The sequence below is a fragment of the Chiloscyllium plagiosum genome, unplaced genomic scaffold (assembly GCF_037043375.1).
Source record: "Chiloscyllium plagiosum isolate Xiang-an unplaced genomic scaffold, Cpla_swu_hap1 HiC_scaffold_44, whole genome shotgun sequence".
Taxonomy (NCBI): domain Eukaryota; kingdom Metazoa; phylum Chordata; class Chondrichthyes; order Orectolobiformes; family Hemiscylliidae; genus Chiloscyllium; species Chiloscyllium plagiosum.
In genome coordinates this window covers 39,522,980-39,538,938 of record NW_028270182.1, presented here as the reverse complement: position 1 = coordinate 39,538,938, position 15,959 = coordinate 39,522,980, and positions in this window count along the sequence as shown.

The following is a 15,959-nucleotide window of genomic DNA, read 5'->3' as shown; positions in this document are numbered from 1 at the left end:
CTTTTAATCTTTCAGCTCAAAAAGTAGAGGAGTTGCCAATCTTACTGGGAAGAATCTTCCCTTCCAAATGCTAAGCCAGATAAAAGAAATGTCTGGAAGATATATATTAAATAAAGCCCTAATATATGGAGAGGAATATGGGATTTTGAATTTCTGTTGCCCGCCGGTACACCATTTAAATTTGTCATGGAGGTGATCTCCAAGTTGATGGCTTTGGGATGCGGCACACAATTATAGGGGGAGATTTTAATTGTATCATCGACCCTAGGGTGGACAGAATACCTAAGACCTCTGCGGGCGTAAGTATGAGATCTAGGCAGTTGACGGATCTGAGTAGGGAGTTAGGAGTGCTAGATGTGTGGAAGTGTCTTCACCCTGAGGGTAGAGGCTTTTCTTTTATTCTAACCCACACAAGTGTCATACTAGAATTGAAATGCGTCAGTCCCCTCGACCCTTTTGAACTCATATTGTTTTGTAAAGTAGGTAATATAACTAATTTCCGACCATGCCACAGTAGATATGGAGTTTAAGACGAGTGATGACGAGATAGCTTCCGGACATTGGCGTATATACCCTTTCCTATTGAAAGATAGTAAGTTCATAAAATATTTCACGCAGGAATTTAAAACCTTCTGGGATAACAACTCAAACACAGCCAGTAACCCGTAGATGATGTGGGAGACTGCTACGCCATACGCATGAGGCTTGATTATCTCATATTCTGCTACCCTGAAAAGACAAAAGGGAGAACAACAGTGTCTGCTTGAGGCTCGCCTGAAGGCGGCTGAGACAGCGTATGTTGACAGACCCTCCTTTACTAAACTACAGCTGATCACAGCCCTTAGGGCAACTTTGAACATTTGTATTTGCAGATGCATTTTATTTTGTTCCAAAACATACAATTTATATTCAGTCAATCAATGTGATATTTTATAAACTCCTAATTTGTAAATAAAACCAGTCTGACTCCAGGTGAGGACACAGACAGCATCGAAACAAGTTCTCACGCTTAGAATACATTGTCTGACGGCAAGTGTTACTTCATTTACCTGAAAGGCAGTGACTTGAAATAAATTCTGCGATTTGCATAATAATCAATCAAATTTGCATCCCCATTCTAACTGATTAAGTATTTAAGAGCCATCTCAGTTGTGTGGACAATTCATGTGCACAAGTTGTACAACCCTTTCATCTTTTCCTTATAACTTCTGTGTTTAAAGTCTTCCTCTCTCTTACACCTGATGGTGGAGCAGCGCAATTAAACCTTGTGTTTACAAATAAACCCATTGGGTTCTAACCTGGTGTCGTTTGATTTTTGACCTTGTCCAACCAAGTCCAAAACCAGCGACTCCATATCATGGTTTTTACTGGTTAGCTAATCCTCTCTCCCAACAAGTAAGGTGTGGACATGAATTGATGGGTTTCTGAACAGAATATTGACAAGAATTATTAGAGTGAACTGTCAATGGAAAAGGTAAGAGTAAACAAGAGCATCTTCGTTGCAGTCTGAACCAAAAGGAAGGAGAATAGAGAACAGAGCAATAGCAGAACTATGAAGCAATTATTTCAGTTATGTCTGCACAAAAGAAAACGAATCAAATCTTCCCAGGAAAACTGGAAAGCCTAAGTCTCGAGAGAAAAAGAATTAAATTAATAAATAAATGTTTTGGGAGAAATTATTGGACTGAAAGTATGGTTGAATTTAGAATAGAGATGGAAGGTGAGAAGGTAAAGTCCAATAACAGGGTCCTGTGCTTAAACAAAGTAGACAACAATAGGATGAGGGAAGAGTTGGCTAAAGGAAACTGGAAGCAAATACTTTATGGTGGAACTGTATATGAACAGTGGATGGCTTTCAAAGCAATTTTTCCAAGTGCTCTGCAACAGCATATAACAGTGAAATGGAAGGATTGTAGGAAAAAGGATAAGCTGCCATGGATGTCTCAGTAAATATGGCTATCAAATTAAAATAAATGTATAAATAATGGCAAAGACCAGTGCGAAACTAGAACATTGGGAAAACTTTAAAAGTCAAAAGAGCAACAAAAAACTATCAAGAAACATAAAATAGATAGATTATGAGAGGAAACTACCTCAGAGTATAAAGACAGATAGCAAAAGATTCTATAAATATATAAAACGAAAAGAGTGGCTCAGGTAATCATTGGTCCTTTCGAGGGTGAAAAAGGGGATTCAGTAATGGGATACGTGGAAATGCCAAGGAATGGAACAGATATTTAGTCGGTCTTCACAGTGAAGGGCACCAATAACATGCCAGTAATTGTCAAAGGGAGGAAGGTAGGTGAGGACAACCATTCCCACGATGGAGAGAGTGTTGGGCAAGCTCATGGATCTAACGGTAGGTAAGTCTCCAGGACCTGATGCAATGCATCCCAGGGTACTCACAGAATGGTGGGAGAAATAGCAAATGCATTTGTGGAAACTTTTCTAAATTCACCTGACTCTGATGCAGTTCCAGCAGATTGGAAAACAGGAAATCAGACACCACTGTTTAAAAAGGGAAGTAGGATAAAAAGTGGTGAATTATAGACTGGTTATCCTAACATGTGCAGTGGGGAAAATACGTCAATCTATAATCAAGGAATAAATAGCATGCATCTAGATAGAAATTGTCCCGTTTGACAGACACTGCATTTGTTCATTAAAGACAGGTTATGCTTAACTAATTTACTGGAAATCTATGAAGACATTATGACCACGGAGACCCAGTAGATGCGGTGTACCGAGATTAACAAAAGGCATTCGACACAGTGCCACCAAAAAAAGATGCTGCGTAAGGTAAAGATGCATGGCATCACGGGTAATGTATTAGCATGGATAGAGGATTTTAACTAACAGGAAGCAATGAGTGCGAATAAATGAGTGATTCTCTGGTTACTGATCAGTGACTAGTGGTGTGCCTCTGGGATCGGTGCGGGGACTGCAATTATTTACAGCTTTGGAGTTGGGGACCACGTGTAGTTCTCAACGATAGCAGATTATACTAAAATGAGTGGCGGAGCAAAATATGCAGAGGACTGATAAACTTTACAACGGGACATAAATATTATAAGTGAGTGGGCAAAGGTCTGGCAGATGGAGTACAATGATTATAAATGAAATGTCATCCATTTTGGTAGGAATACCAGTAAAAAAAAGACTATTATTTGAATGGTAAAAATGCAGCATGCGTCTGTGGAGGGGAACCTGGATGTCCTTGTGCATGGATCATAGACGTTGGCCTGCAGGTGCAACAAATAATTCACAATGCAAATGGAATTATGTCCTTCATTGCGAAAAGGATTGAGTTTAAACACAGGGAGGTTATGTTGCAGCTGTACAGGGTGCTGGGGAGGTCACACCTGCAATACTGTGTACAGTTTTGGTCTCCCTACTTGAGAAAGGATGTCCTGGCTACAATGGATGCAGAGGAGGTTCGCTAGGTTGGTTCTGGAGTTGAGGGGGTTGGCTTATGAGGAGAGACTAAGTGGACTGGAATTATATGTTTATTGGAATTTGAAATAAGATAGAAACATATATGATTATGATTGGAATATATTTGATAGAAATAGAGAGGATATTTCCAGTAGCAGGTGAAACTTGAGCAAGAGGGCAAAATCTCAAAATTAGGTGGAGCAGATTTAGGACTGAATTGAGAGGGAACTTCTTGACCAAGAAGATTGTGAGTCAGTGGAATTGCCTGCCCACTGAAATAGTTGAGGCTTTATCATTGAATGTTTTTGAAGCTCAGATAGATAATGTTTTGAGCATTAAACGAAAAATGGGTTATGGAAAGCGGACGGGTACGTGGAGCTGAGACCATGAAATGATCAGCCCTGATTATATTGATGCTCATAGATTTTATGTAATGGGTCGACGTGAAATGGGAATCATACTTGAGAAAATGACTGGTTGATACATTGATTCCCTCAACTAATATTGCATTTGATTCCCTGGTTGATACATATGGAGAAGCAATGGATACAATGCATTTGGATTTTCAGAAAGATCTTGGTACAGACTCTGGCCTAGTATGCAAAATTAGATGTTAAAGGATTGGGGCTAAAACATCAACATGGTTTTAGAATAGGAGAGCTGACAGGAAACAGTGAACATGAATAAAGCAATATGTTTTGAAGTGGAAGGAACATGGTGTGTCGCAAGGATCAGTGCTTGGGCCTCAGCTGTTCCCAATGCATGTCAAACATTTAGTTGAGGGAATCAAATGCAATATTCCCAAAACTGCTGCAAGCACTAAACGAGGTCGGATTGTGCGTGGGTGTGGAGCATGTAGAAAAGCTACAAGGTGATTGAGACAAGTGGAGTGAATGGGCAAATACGTGGCAGATGGAGTGCAATGGGGATGGATGTGACGGTGTGTATTTTGGTAACAATAGAACAGCAACCTATCATTTGGAAAGGGATTCGTTGAAACATGTTGATCTTTAAAGGGATTTATGTTCTGTCTTTGTTTCTTCTGTGCAGCCCTCCGAGGAGCATGCAGGGAAGTGACTTCTGAACCCAGAAGTCAATACTGGGAATGGCATTGGCACACTGACCAGTGAACACAGACCGAACAAGAGGAGAGCTGTAACATTGAAAAGGACCTGGATCTCCTTGTACACCAGTTACTGACAGCAATATTGCAGGAAAGAAAGCAGTTAGGAAGATAAATTTTATGTTGACCTTCATTTCAAGGAGATTTAAGTACAGGAGTAAGGGTATCTTACTGCAGCTGTACAGGGCCTTGGTGAGACCCCATCTCGAACATTGTGCAGTATTGTGTGAGATTCTCTCGGATCACTGGCTTGTTGTGAGGCAGCTTTTGCATTGACTGGATTGGGCCTGTAATCCATGGGCTTTAGGAAAACGAAATGAGATATCAATGAAATATATAAAACCCAGACTGGGCGAGACAGATTGGAAGCAGGGATGGTAATTCCACTGGCTGAGACGTATAAAACAAGGAGCCACAGTATTAGGTGCAGGCAGGTCACTCTTCATTGAGATGATAATAAATGTCTGCACTCACAGACTGATGAACCTGGGGAATTCTCTCCCACCTAAGGCTGTGGAAGCCAGGACATTGAATATAAATAAGGATTTCTGGACACTAAAGGGATCAGGAGACAGCTGGAGCACAGCTGTCAGAGGATCTCAGATGTTAAGAAGGATGTCTCTGCAGTGTCAACAGGACTGTGTTTCCCATTCCCTTTTCCGATACCGAGTTTTCTGTCGGTTTTGTCCTTCCAAGCCTCGGAGCAGTTTGATACATCTGAGTGTCTTGCTTGTCTGTTTTAGAGACCATTGAAGAGTTTATCACAAGTCGTGTGTCTGGAGTCACTTTTCGGCCAGACCAGGAAAGCACGGGAGATTCACTTCCTGAAAGTACATTGAGGAAGGAAATAGATGTTTACAATCGACATTGGCTTCAAGGTCACTGTTACTGACACCAGGTTATAATTCTTGATATTTTATTAATTGTTTTAATCCACCAGCTGCCAGAGCATCAACCTGGTATGGATTAGCAATCCAGTGACATTTCCACAATAGCACCATCTCCACATGGGGAGCTATCAGATATCACACTGAACAGGTTATTTCTGTGCTGCTTGACAGCTCTGTCAGAAAAAAAAACAACCACTAATTTGACTTTCGTGAAAACACTGATGGTGTGATAATTAGTCAGATCGTAACTATTTCTCACTTTGTGAACTGGACATAGCTGAGTAATTTTCCACATTCCCAGGGAGATGTCAGAGTTGTCAGCTTGGTGGAAATGGTCGACTGAGGGATTATTCCAGTCAAAAAGTTACAGATTGTGTATGAATATAATGCTGTTTCAGCTGCTGCTACTGCTGTGGTGTACAGCAGCACAACAATGCCAGGAATTCTGTATTTAAGAAAGTTCAGCGAGTTGTATCATTGAAAGTCTTTACAGAGGAGTTTTGACTTGGAAAATAATTGAGTGCAATGAAGAATTAATGATGAAAGAGGAGTTCTCGAGTCATACACTCTTAGAGTCATACAAAATGCAAACATACTCTTTGGCCCAACTCATCCATGCTCAACAGGTTTCCTAAACTTCCAAACCTTTCATATTCATGTACACATCAGATTGTCTTTCAATTGTTGTAATTGCGCTCACCAATACCTCTTCCTCTGACAGCTCGCTACATATATACACCAATCTCTGTGAGAAACAGCTGCCCTTAGATCTCTTTTAAATCTCTTCCCTCTCACCTTAAACTTATCCTTTCTGATTTTGGACACTCCCACCCTCTATTGTCTATTTATCCAATCCATGTCACTCTTGATTTTATAAACCTCTGTAAGGTCACCCCTCAGCCTCCTACGCAAAAGGAACAAAATCCCTGCCTCTCCGTATATCTCAAAACCTCCCGTCTCCGTCACATCATTTTAAATACTTTGTCGCCTTTCCAGGTTATAACATCCTTCCTACAGGAGGGCGACAATAATTGTACTCAGGACTCCAAACGTGGCCTTGTACAGCCACAACATGATGTCCCAATTTCATACTCAATGCTCTAACTGATGTAGGTAAGTGTGCCTAATGCCTTCTTCACAGCACTGTCTATCTGCGACTCCACTTTCAAGGAACCATGTACCTGCACCCTGGGTCTCTCTGTTCGAATACAATCCTCAATGCCCTACCGTTAACTGTATAAATACTGCCCTAGTTTGTCTAACAAAATGCAACACCTCACAGTTATCTGCATGAAGCTCTACCTACCAATCCTCAGCCCAATTCCCAAGTTGATCACGATCTCATTGTTCTCTAAGATAACCTTCTTTACTGTCCACTATTAACAGCAATTGTGTGGGGTTTGCCTACGAACTTACTATCCATGGTTCCTATATTCTCATCTAAATCATTTACAAAAACAATGAACAGCAGCAGACTATTCCTTGTGGCACACCACTGGCCACGATCCTCCAATTTGGACAACACATCTCTCCCAGCATCATCTACCTCCTACTGTCAAGCCAATTTTGTATCTAATTGGCTAGCTCTCACTGATCCCTTGTGATGTAACCTTATGAACCAGGCTACCATGAGGAACATTGTTGGGCCTCACTGAGGTCCACGTAGACATCGCATGCTGCTTTAACTTCATCTATCTTTCCGATCACCTCTTCAAAAATTGCAATCTAGTTTGTGAGACATGGGTTCCTAGACAAAAAGCCGTGATGAATATCCCTAATCAGTCCTTGCCTTTCCAAATGCATGTAAATCCTGCCTCTCAAAATCTCCTACAAACACTCACCCATGTTTGACATCAAACTCACTCGGCTGTAGTTCCCTCGGTTTTCCCTACAGCCAAATTACCAATAATGTAAAAACATTAGCTGCTTCCTGTCCTCCAGCACTTCAACCATGGCTATCAATGATACACATAAGTAAGTCAAGAGAACTGCAGATTTCGTAAACCGGAAATCTAAGACAGAAATGTGCTGGAAAAGCTCAGCAGGTCTGGCAACATCTTTGCAGAGAAATCAGAGTTAATGTGTTACAACACGGGGTAAACGCCACCCCCACCCGCACGCTAATTTAAACTTGCAAGACAGAAAAGATTTAGCCCGTGCTATAATCTGTAAAAATTTGGAAGGCCAAGAACCATCCTAAAGGTCAGTATTTAAAGTAAAAATTAACAACTTTGTTTTTTAAAGTCTAACAGGGAATAATTACCTAACAACTATTTGCAACTCCTTTCTCTGACCTATCTTTTACTTTTTCTTCTATAATACTGGTCCGATAAACCCCCCAATTAAGATTTACCAAAGCAGACAAGTTTCAGAACCTGCCAGCTGTCGAATCTTCTCTTTGTATCTTCCTCTGTCTTCTTTTATTCTCCGTTGTGTTTCTGTTTCACAGGTCATTGATAAATATAGCTGAATTTAAGAGAGCTATTCTCTGGGCAGTCAGCAGATGTTGGCGGTGTGGCAGTTCTCCCCGAACTGATCAATTTCATTTACAGCTTCATACCACAAAGCATCGGCTCATTTCATTTTTTTTTATAATACCGCCAAATGCCAAATTTAAACTCGATTGTAGTTTAGCTTCTTGGGGCATAATTTAAACGGATTGAACAAATTTGATTTTATTTTTTTGTCTCATAGCAACCCAGGTACTGCCAGCTGCTGAACCAAATATTACATTCTAAATTTTCTAGAACTCACTGTGCTTGTAAATCCTTCAACTCTCTTAAAGGTACAATACCCTTTACACGTTAATAACAACTTCTCTCTCAAAACAGAAGCATCATAATGAAAACACTGTCTCAATTGTTTTTCTATTCTTGAAATACATTACCATAACATAACGACAACTGAAATCTAAGTGCACCTTAACTTTTCCTACATACCAATATTTTACATTGGATAAATACAAATCTCGTCTAAACTTTATCAGTTAAATCTGTGAGAACGCATCTGTGATTAAATTCTTACGAAATTCTACATGTCTATTTTTTAAACTAAAAGTCTGCAACTTAAGACTACAATGAAATAGTCTTTAAAGCGTTCAAAGAATGTAAGCAGATTGGGATCCGTGTACACAACCGTCTCCAACACGCTGTTTGTGAGTACATATTAAAATGTCGTAAGGCTAGTGCCAAACTCAATAATTCTTTCTCAATCTTGGAACATGTTCTCTGGTGGATGTTGAGTTTCTTTGAAAAGTACAATCCCATCTCATCATCCTTTAGCAGGATAGCTCCAACTCCTACGTCACTAGTGTCGATGGCAACTTTGAAAGGTTTTGAAACGTTTGGTATATCTAAAACTGGTTTGGTGGTCAATATTTCTTTCTACTGGTCGAATGCCTCCTGGCATTGTTCTGTCCATCAAAACTTTGTGTTCTTCTTCAGCAAATTGGTTAATGGTGCCACTACACTGCTGACATTTGGAACAAATTTCCGATTGAATCCGCTGACTCCTAAGAAGCGAAGCACCTTTTTCTTCGTGGTTGGTCGTGGAAATTCCTGGGTAACTTCTGTCTTTGTGTTCCATGGAGTCAACTTTCCATGACCGATGTTTTGTCCCAAGAACATCACGTCTGTTTTCGTGAATTCAGTTTTGTTTAATTTTATCACCAGTTTTGTTTCACGTATTCATTCAAAGAGCTCTTTCAACTGTACCAAGTGATCTTTCCAGGACTTAGTAAAGATCACTACATAGTCGAAACGGATTGCACAGTTTATTAATCAGGCCACTACTCTGTTCACGGGTCTTTGGAATGTGTTGGGTGTGTTGTTCATTCCAAAGGGCATCACGTTGAATTGATGCAGTCCATTTGGCGTTGCAATTCAGAAATTTATTTTACCATCTCTGATAATGGTACCCGCCAGAAACTATGTATCAAGTCCAACTTTGTGGTGTAACTGACTTGTCCAACTTTCTCGATACAGTCTTCCAATGTTGGTATTGGATAAAAGTCTGATTTTGTAACAGTGTCGACCTTCTAATAATCCAACCAAAATCATTGAGTCCCATCCGGTTTGGGAATGAAGATAATCGGTGAGCTCCACTCGCTCTGGCTTGCTTCGATAATGTCCTCATTGAGCATAGCCTCCACCTCCTTCTGGACCTGTCTGCTTTGAGAGGAGTAAGCCGATAGAGGTGTTGATTTATCGGAATAATATTCCACGCGTCTACTTCAGGTACAATGACATTAGTTCTCCCCGTATGATTCTTACATATGCCCTCATATTGCAATAACAAACGTTTCAACTGCGTTCTATGCTCCTGAGGCAGATTGTTTATGAACCTATCCAATTGCTCAAGGACTTCTACATTTTTAACACATTTTGAGGCACATCAAAATCCACACAATTTGGAATTGATTCCTCACTCTGTGGGACAGAAACTAGCATCTGTTTCTTCAATTCTTTCTCTCCTGTACTTTTCCGGAGGGCACATCCATTTATAAGCCACATGAAGGGGTTTCTGAATGTGGGAATTGGCGACAGAGGTTCTAGTTTCATTACTGCCTGTGGCCGACCTACTATTTGGCATGGATGACACGTATGCCAGAAGTTAACCATATCTTTGTGCATTCCAGGGCAATAAAAATGTTTTTGTCCCTTAACCTGAGTCTGTTGTACCCCTCGGTGACCTTCCATAGGTAGTTCACGTGCTACCCGTAACACTTCTTGTCTCTATGCTACCAGCAACACAATCTAGCCTCCAGCACACTACTCCTCTGCATTAACTTGCCGTAGTCTCCATTTCAGTTTTAGGATTCTATATTTCTGATAATAATCCTCAGGAATAACTCTGCCTCACTTTCAGAGTACGCATCCATATATATATATATATATATATATATATATATATATAATTATCATCTTGCTTGTCTGTTGCAAATCCCTTAGCCTTTCAGGACTAAACACCTCTGTCTGACCCTCTCTTTGTTCATGATTTCCCTGCACCATTATGTCAAAGAGGATGTCAGCTAACAGAACCTTAACTCCTTCATCGTTGTCTTTAGTTTGTGCTTCCTGCTGTGACTTATGATAATGGGATCCGGTTACTGTACAGTCTGGGAAAATACCAGTATATTTCTGTTTTAACTCCTCAGTTTCCTGGTCTTCTTGCGCTTCTCCACAACAAGGGGTATCGCTCCCAACTTGGACCCTGCTAAATCATTCTCGAGAACAAATCGGATTCCTGGAACTCACACTCTGTCAGTCACTCCCACGGTTACATCCCCAGACTTGAGAAGGCACTCCAACCTCATTTTATGGAGAGGAAAGCTAAATTTCTGTCCACCTATCCCACAAATTATCACACTCTCGTGTACCAGATCAGAAATACTTCAAAGTTGCTCATCTCTTACTATTAGAAACTGTTTAGATCCTGTAAATCTCATAATTATAACTTATTCTCTTTCTCCCCCTGTTGTTTCTGAGTAAATACTACTCACAGATGCGAACTCTTTATACAGATCAGGTACTAACTCCATACCCAGCCCCTGCCGAGGCTGTGCAATTTCCTGCAGCTCTTCGGTTCTTGTTGGGGTTTCCTTTAAGACTTTCACTAATGCCACTGGCTTATCTTCTTTTACCACATCTTTTCCCACAGTCCCTTTCTTAACGATCAGCACTGTGGCCATACATATCCCTTCTTATGGCAGTGAAAACAACTTTTCCCAATGCCTTTTTGAAACCACCGGCACTGTAGCTTTCTGTGCCCCATTCTATTAAGTGAAAGCACCTTTGGCACCTTCTTTAACCTGTGGTAAACTCTTATTCTCTACTGTTTCTTTTGCAGCGTAGCATCTCCACATCTGCCAAATGCAATCCTTCACAGGACGAAATTCTGGTTGGAAGCTTGTCTTATGCAGCAACATGTATTCATCTGATAATCCTCCTGCCCTTCTCAATTTCGGAACTTTCTGTTCCTCCACGTGAATTCTTATCATCTCTAGAAGTAATTTTTTCAATTCGTTCAGCAGAATAATCTCCATTAGAGCCTCATAGGTCATATCTATTTTTAAAGCAAGCATCCATCTATCAAAATGCATATATTTAATTATTTCAAACTCAACATAAATCTGACTTGATTACTTCTTTATGTTTCTGTACTGCTGTCTATATGATTCTGGTACCAATTCGTGAGCACTTAAAAGAGCTTGTTTGACGTCTTGAGAATCTTGTGACCCTCATCTGACAGCGGAGAAAATACCTCACTCGCTCTGCCTACCACTTTAGTCCGAATTAGCATTACCCATAAATTCTTGGACAACTCCAAATACATAGCCAATTTTTCAAATGAGATAAAGAAGGCAGAAACATCTTTCTCATTACAATGTTGCAGAGTATTGACATTGCTGATTGTAATACAACCATCTCTTTTAATCTCCACCTTTTTAATGTGACTTTGCTGACAAAATCACAACTTCTCAAGTTCAAATTCTCTCTCTTTTTGGTCAGCTAAGAAACTTCTCCTTCTCTCTTTTTCCTCTCTCTCTCTCTGTTCTATCTTGCTTTCTGTTTCTTCTCTCTCTCTTTCTCTCCCTTTGTTTATCTTTAAACTGCATTTTCCTCAATTGGAATTTACGTTTTGTTTTTCTCACTCTGCTGCACTTGTCTGTGTTTCTGACACACCTTAGAATGTGAGAAGTTCCCGGACAATTTCAGCTTTACTTTTGTCCTTGGTTAAATCCAAATCTAAATTCCTTGTTAATTCTAATAGTTTGGTCTTTATCTTTTCTTCTAAGATTTCGTGGCAAATTTGAGAATCATCTTCAAACACGTCTTAACTTTTTTTAACAGCCATTTCTCTCACTTTTAATTTAAAACACAAGTCATCGGAATTAAACAAGTTATCTCACTGACGTTTTATTTAACGATCTCAGACACGAACGTGCAAATGTTTAAATATACTTTATTTTCCTTTCATCCCTCGAATCTATACAAATCTGCTCAAACCTCAGACTGGATCTGTCTCAACCTGTTCTTAAAGTGGACGAAAGCCCCCAAGCTGTTACGACACAGGGTTAAACACCTCTTCTAATTTAAACCAGCCACACAGAAAAAGTTCACCTCATGCCATAATCTGTTAAATTTTGAGACGCAAAGATCCATTTACAGACGTCACATTAAAAGTAAAATTAACAATTTTGTTATTTAAGTCCAACAGAGAATAATAAAACAAACAACTATTTAGAACTCCCTTCCGTTAAACGTATCTTTGACCTCCCACACTACAATACTGCTCCGATAAAACAAAAAAAAGATTAAGGTTTACAAAAAAAACACACATTTCAAAACCAGTCAGCTTTGTCGATTCTCCGTTTATACTTTCCACCGTAGATCTTTATCTCGGTTGGCATCGATGTTCTGCTATGCAAACCTGTTATGGACAGGTACCTTTCAGAAAGACCTTCAACTCACAGTCTATCTTTCTAGATGTCCTTGGCAGTTCTCCCCATAAGTGTTCAAAATGGGTGGTCGGTGCCAGGATCAAGAATTTCTCCGAGCATGCTCAGGGCATATTGAAGTGGGAGGGTAAACAGCCAGGGGTCGTGGTTCACATTGACACCAATGACATAGGTAAGAAGAGTGAAAGGTTGAAAGATCCTGCAAAGAAAGTTAAGGGAGTTAGGAGTGAGTGTAAAAGCAGGATCTCCAGGATTATATTCTTGGGATTACTCCCTGGGCATCTGGAAGTGAGACAAGGAAGAGGAAGATAGTCGCGTTGAATATGTGGCAAAGAGCTAGTTTGGGAGGAGGGTTTCTGATTTTTGGATGATTCTGATCGCGTTCAGTCCAGGTGGGAACTGTACAAAAAGGAAAGTGTGCACTTTAACTGGAGGGGCCCTAACATCCTGGAAGGGAGGTGTGATCGTGCAGACTTAAGCTAATGATACAGGAGGATGGGAACCAAAGCAGCAGGTCAGAAAATGAACAGAAAGTAAAGGTTTGTCAATTAAACATACAGAACCATTTCAATGACCATGCAAAGGGAACTATTCGCATCAATTTTATAAACGTGAGTTGAAAGTTGGAGTAAATGATAGGCTCACTATTATCAGGGATCAATAAATAAGGATCGAGAGCCTGTGCACACAAGTATTAAAAGAGCAAGCTAAATCGATAGAACTTATGTTAAAACTTTTTATAACTAAATGTGTGCAGTATTTGTAATAAAATGAATAAGCTGATAGTGCAAACAGGTATAAATAGGTATGGCATGGTGGGCATGACTGAAATGTGGTTACATGAAGGTCAGGACTAGGCTGTTAAATGTCCAAGCCTACTCAGTATTCAGACAATAAGGGGCAGCAGGTGGAGTGCCTGTATTCGTTAAGGATTATGTCAAGTCTGTATTAAAAAATGATATTAGCACGTGGGACAAAACGGATGAATCAGTTTGGTTTGAAATAAAGCACTTTGAAATAAACCTATTGGTAGGAGCATTTCCAGTCCACAAACTAACCACACCCCCCCCCCCCCCCCCCCCCATCCTACCACCCCCACGACAAATTACTTTCAAAGTAGGGAATAGCATGAACCAGGAAATAATAATGGCTTGAGACAAGACCACAAGAGTGATTATGGGAATGTGACAATGCAAATTGACTGGATTAATCAATTTGGCAAGGGGACCCTCAAAGAACGATTCGTCGAATATATCATGGATTATTTATTTGATTAACATGTAATCGAACCAACCAGAGAACTGGCTTTGGTATTACGTAATGAAGAAGGAGTGATAAATCACATTGTAGTACAGGATCATCTTAGAAAGAGTGACCACAACATGTTGGATTTGCACATTCAGACTGTAACAGCGAAGACAGAGTCACATAGGAGAGATTTAGTGTTGGACACGAAGAATGTTACTGGCCTGAGGAAGGGTTTGGCCTGAGTGGACATGTCAAAAAGATTAAAGTGCAAGACATTTGAAGAACAGTGGCAACTACTTAGGGAAATAGTCAAAATCCCTCAAATGAAGTGTAATCCTGAGTGGAAGAGGAATTGTAAAAAGGTGGAAAGCAATCCATGTCTTAAAAAGGAAGTCAACAATAACATGAAGGTTCTTGCCTGGTGGTATTATCGCTGACTGCTAATCCAGATAATGTCTGGGGATATGGGTTCAAATGCCGCCATGGCAGATGGTGGAATTTAAGTCCAATATGAACCTGGCATTAAGAGTCTATTGATGATAATGAATCCATTGCTCATTGTTGGAAACACCCATATGTTTCATAAATGTCCTTTAGGATCGGAAAACACCCTCCTTACCTGGTCTGACCTACATGTGATTTCAAACCCACACAAATCTGGTTGACGCTTAACTGCCCTCTGGGCAATTAGGGACAGACAATAGCTGCTGTCCAACCAGCGACACGCTCATCCTCGAATGAATTAAAGGAAACACTTCAATTGTCAGCAAATGGCTACTAAAATCATAATCAAAATGGCTATGAAGGAAAATGAGAAGAAAACATAAGAAATGATAAAGAACACTTCTCTGAGTAGACAAAAAGTTTAAAAATGCTGCAAGTAAATGTTGGCCTTTGAGAGGATGAAAATGGCTGGGTAATAATGGGAAACTCAGAAATGGCAGAGGTAAAACCAACACTTTCTGTTTTCACAGTGCAAGATCATTTCTTCCCAAAATTTAAAACAACTGCGAAGGATCATGATGGAAGTACGATGACGAGGAAGAAGATATTAAATACATTGATGGGATCATAGGCAGGTCAGACCCTCGGCCTGCAGTCTATCTTATTAAAGGATGTAACAGCAGAGATAGTGGATGTGTTAGTTAGGATATTCAAAAAAATCCTTGAATTCTTGAACAGTACCGATGTATTGGAAAATTAATAATGTAGTACTCGTTCCCAAAACAGGAGATAGGCAAAAATTCACAAACTGTCGACCAGTGACTTTAACCTTTGTAGTGGGGAAGTTTCTTCAGTCTACCGTAAAGTATGAAATAACTAAACACTTGAAAAACAAAAATCAATTCACCAGTGTCAGCACAGTTTCATGATGGGCAGGTTGTGCTTGACAAACCTGTTGGATTTCTTTGAGAATGCAACCAGCAAGTTGGATAATGGGGATGCAGCAACTGCTGTACATCTGAACTTCAGGAGGCATTTGACAAGGTGCTGCATAAAGGACTGATCTAGCCGGTTAGATCCAAGGAGTTAAGGGTAGAGTATTGAATTGGATAGAGGATTGACTGGCTAACAGAAAGCAGAGCATCGGGATAAATGGTCTTTCCCTGGCGAACTGAAACGAGTGAGGTGCTGCAGGGTTCAGTGCTCAGACCTCAGTTGTTTACAATCTGACCAAATGAGCTGGAAGGAGAGACAGAGTGTAGCAACTACATTCACAGATGGTATTCAACTAGGTGGTAAAACAAGCTGTAATGAGGAGCTAAAGAGTTTACAGATGAATAATGGTAGGGTTAGAAAATGG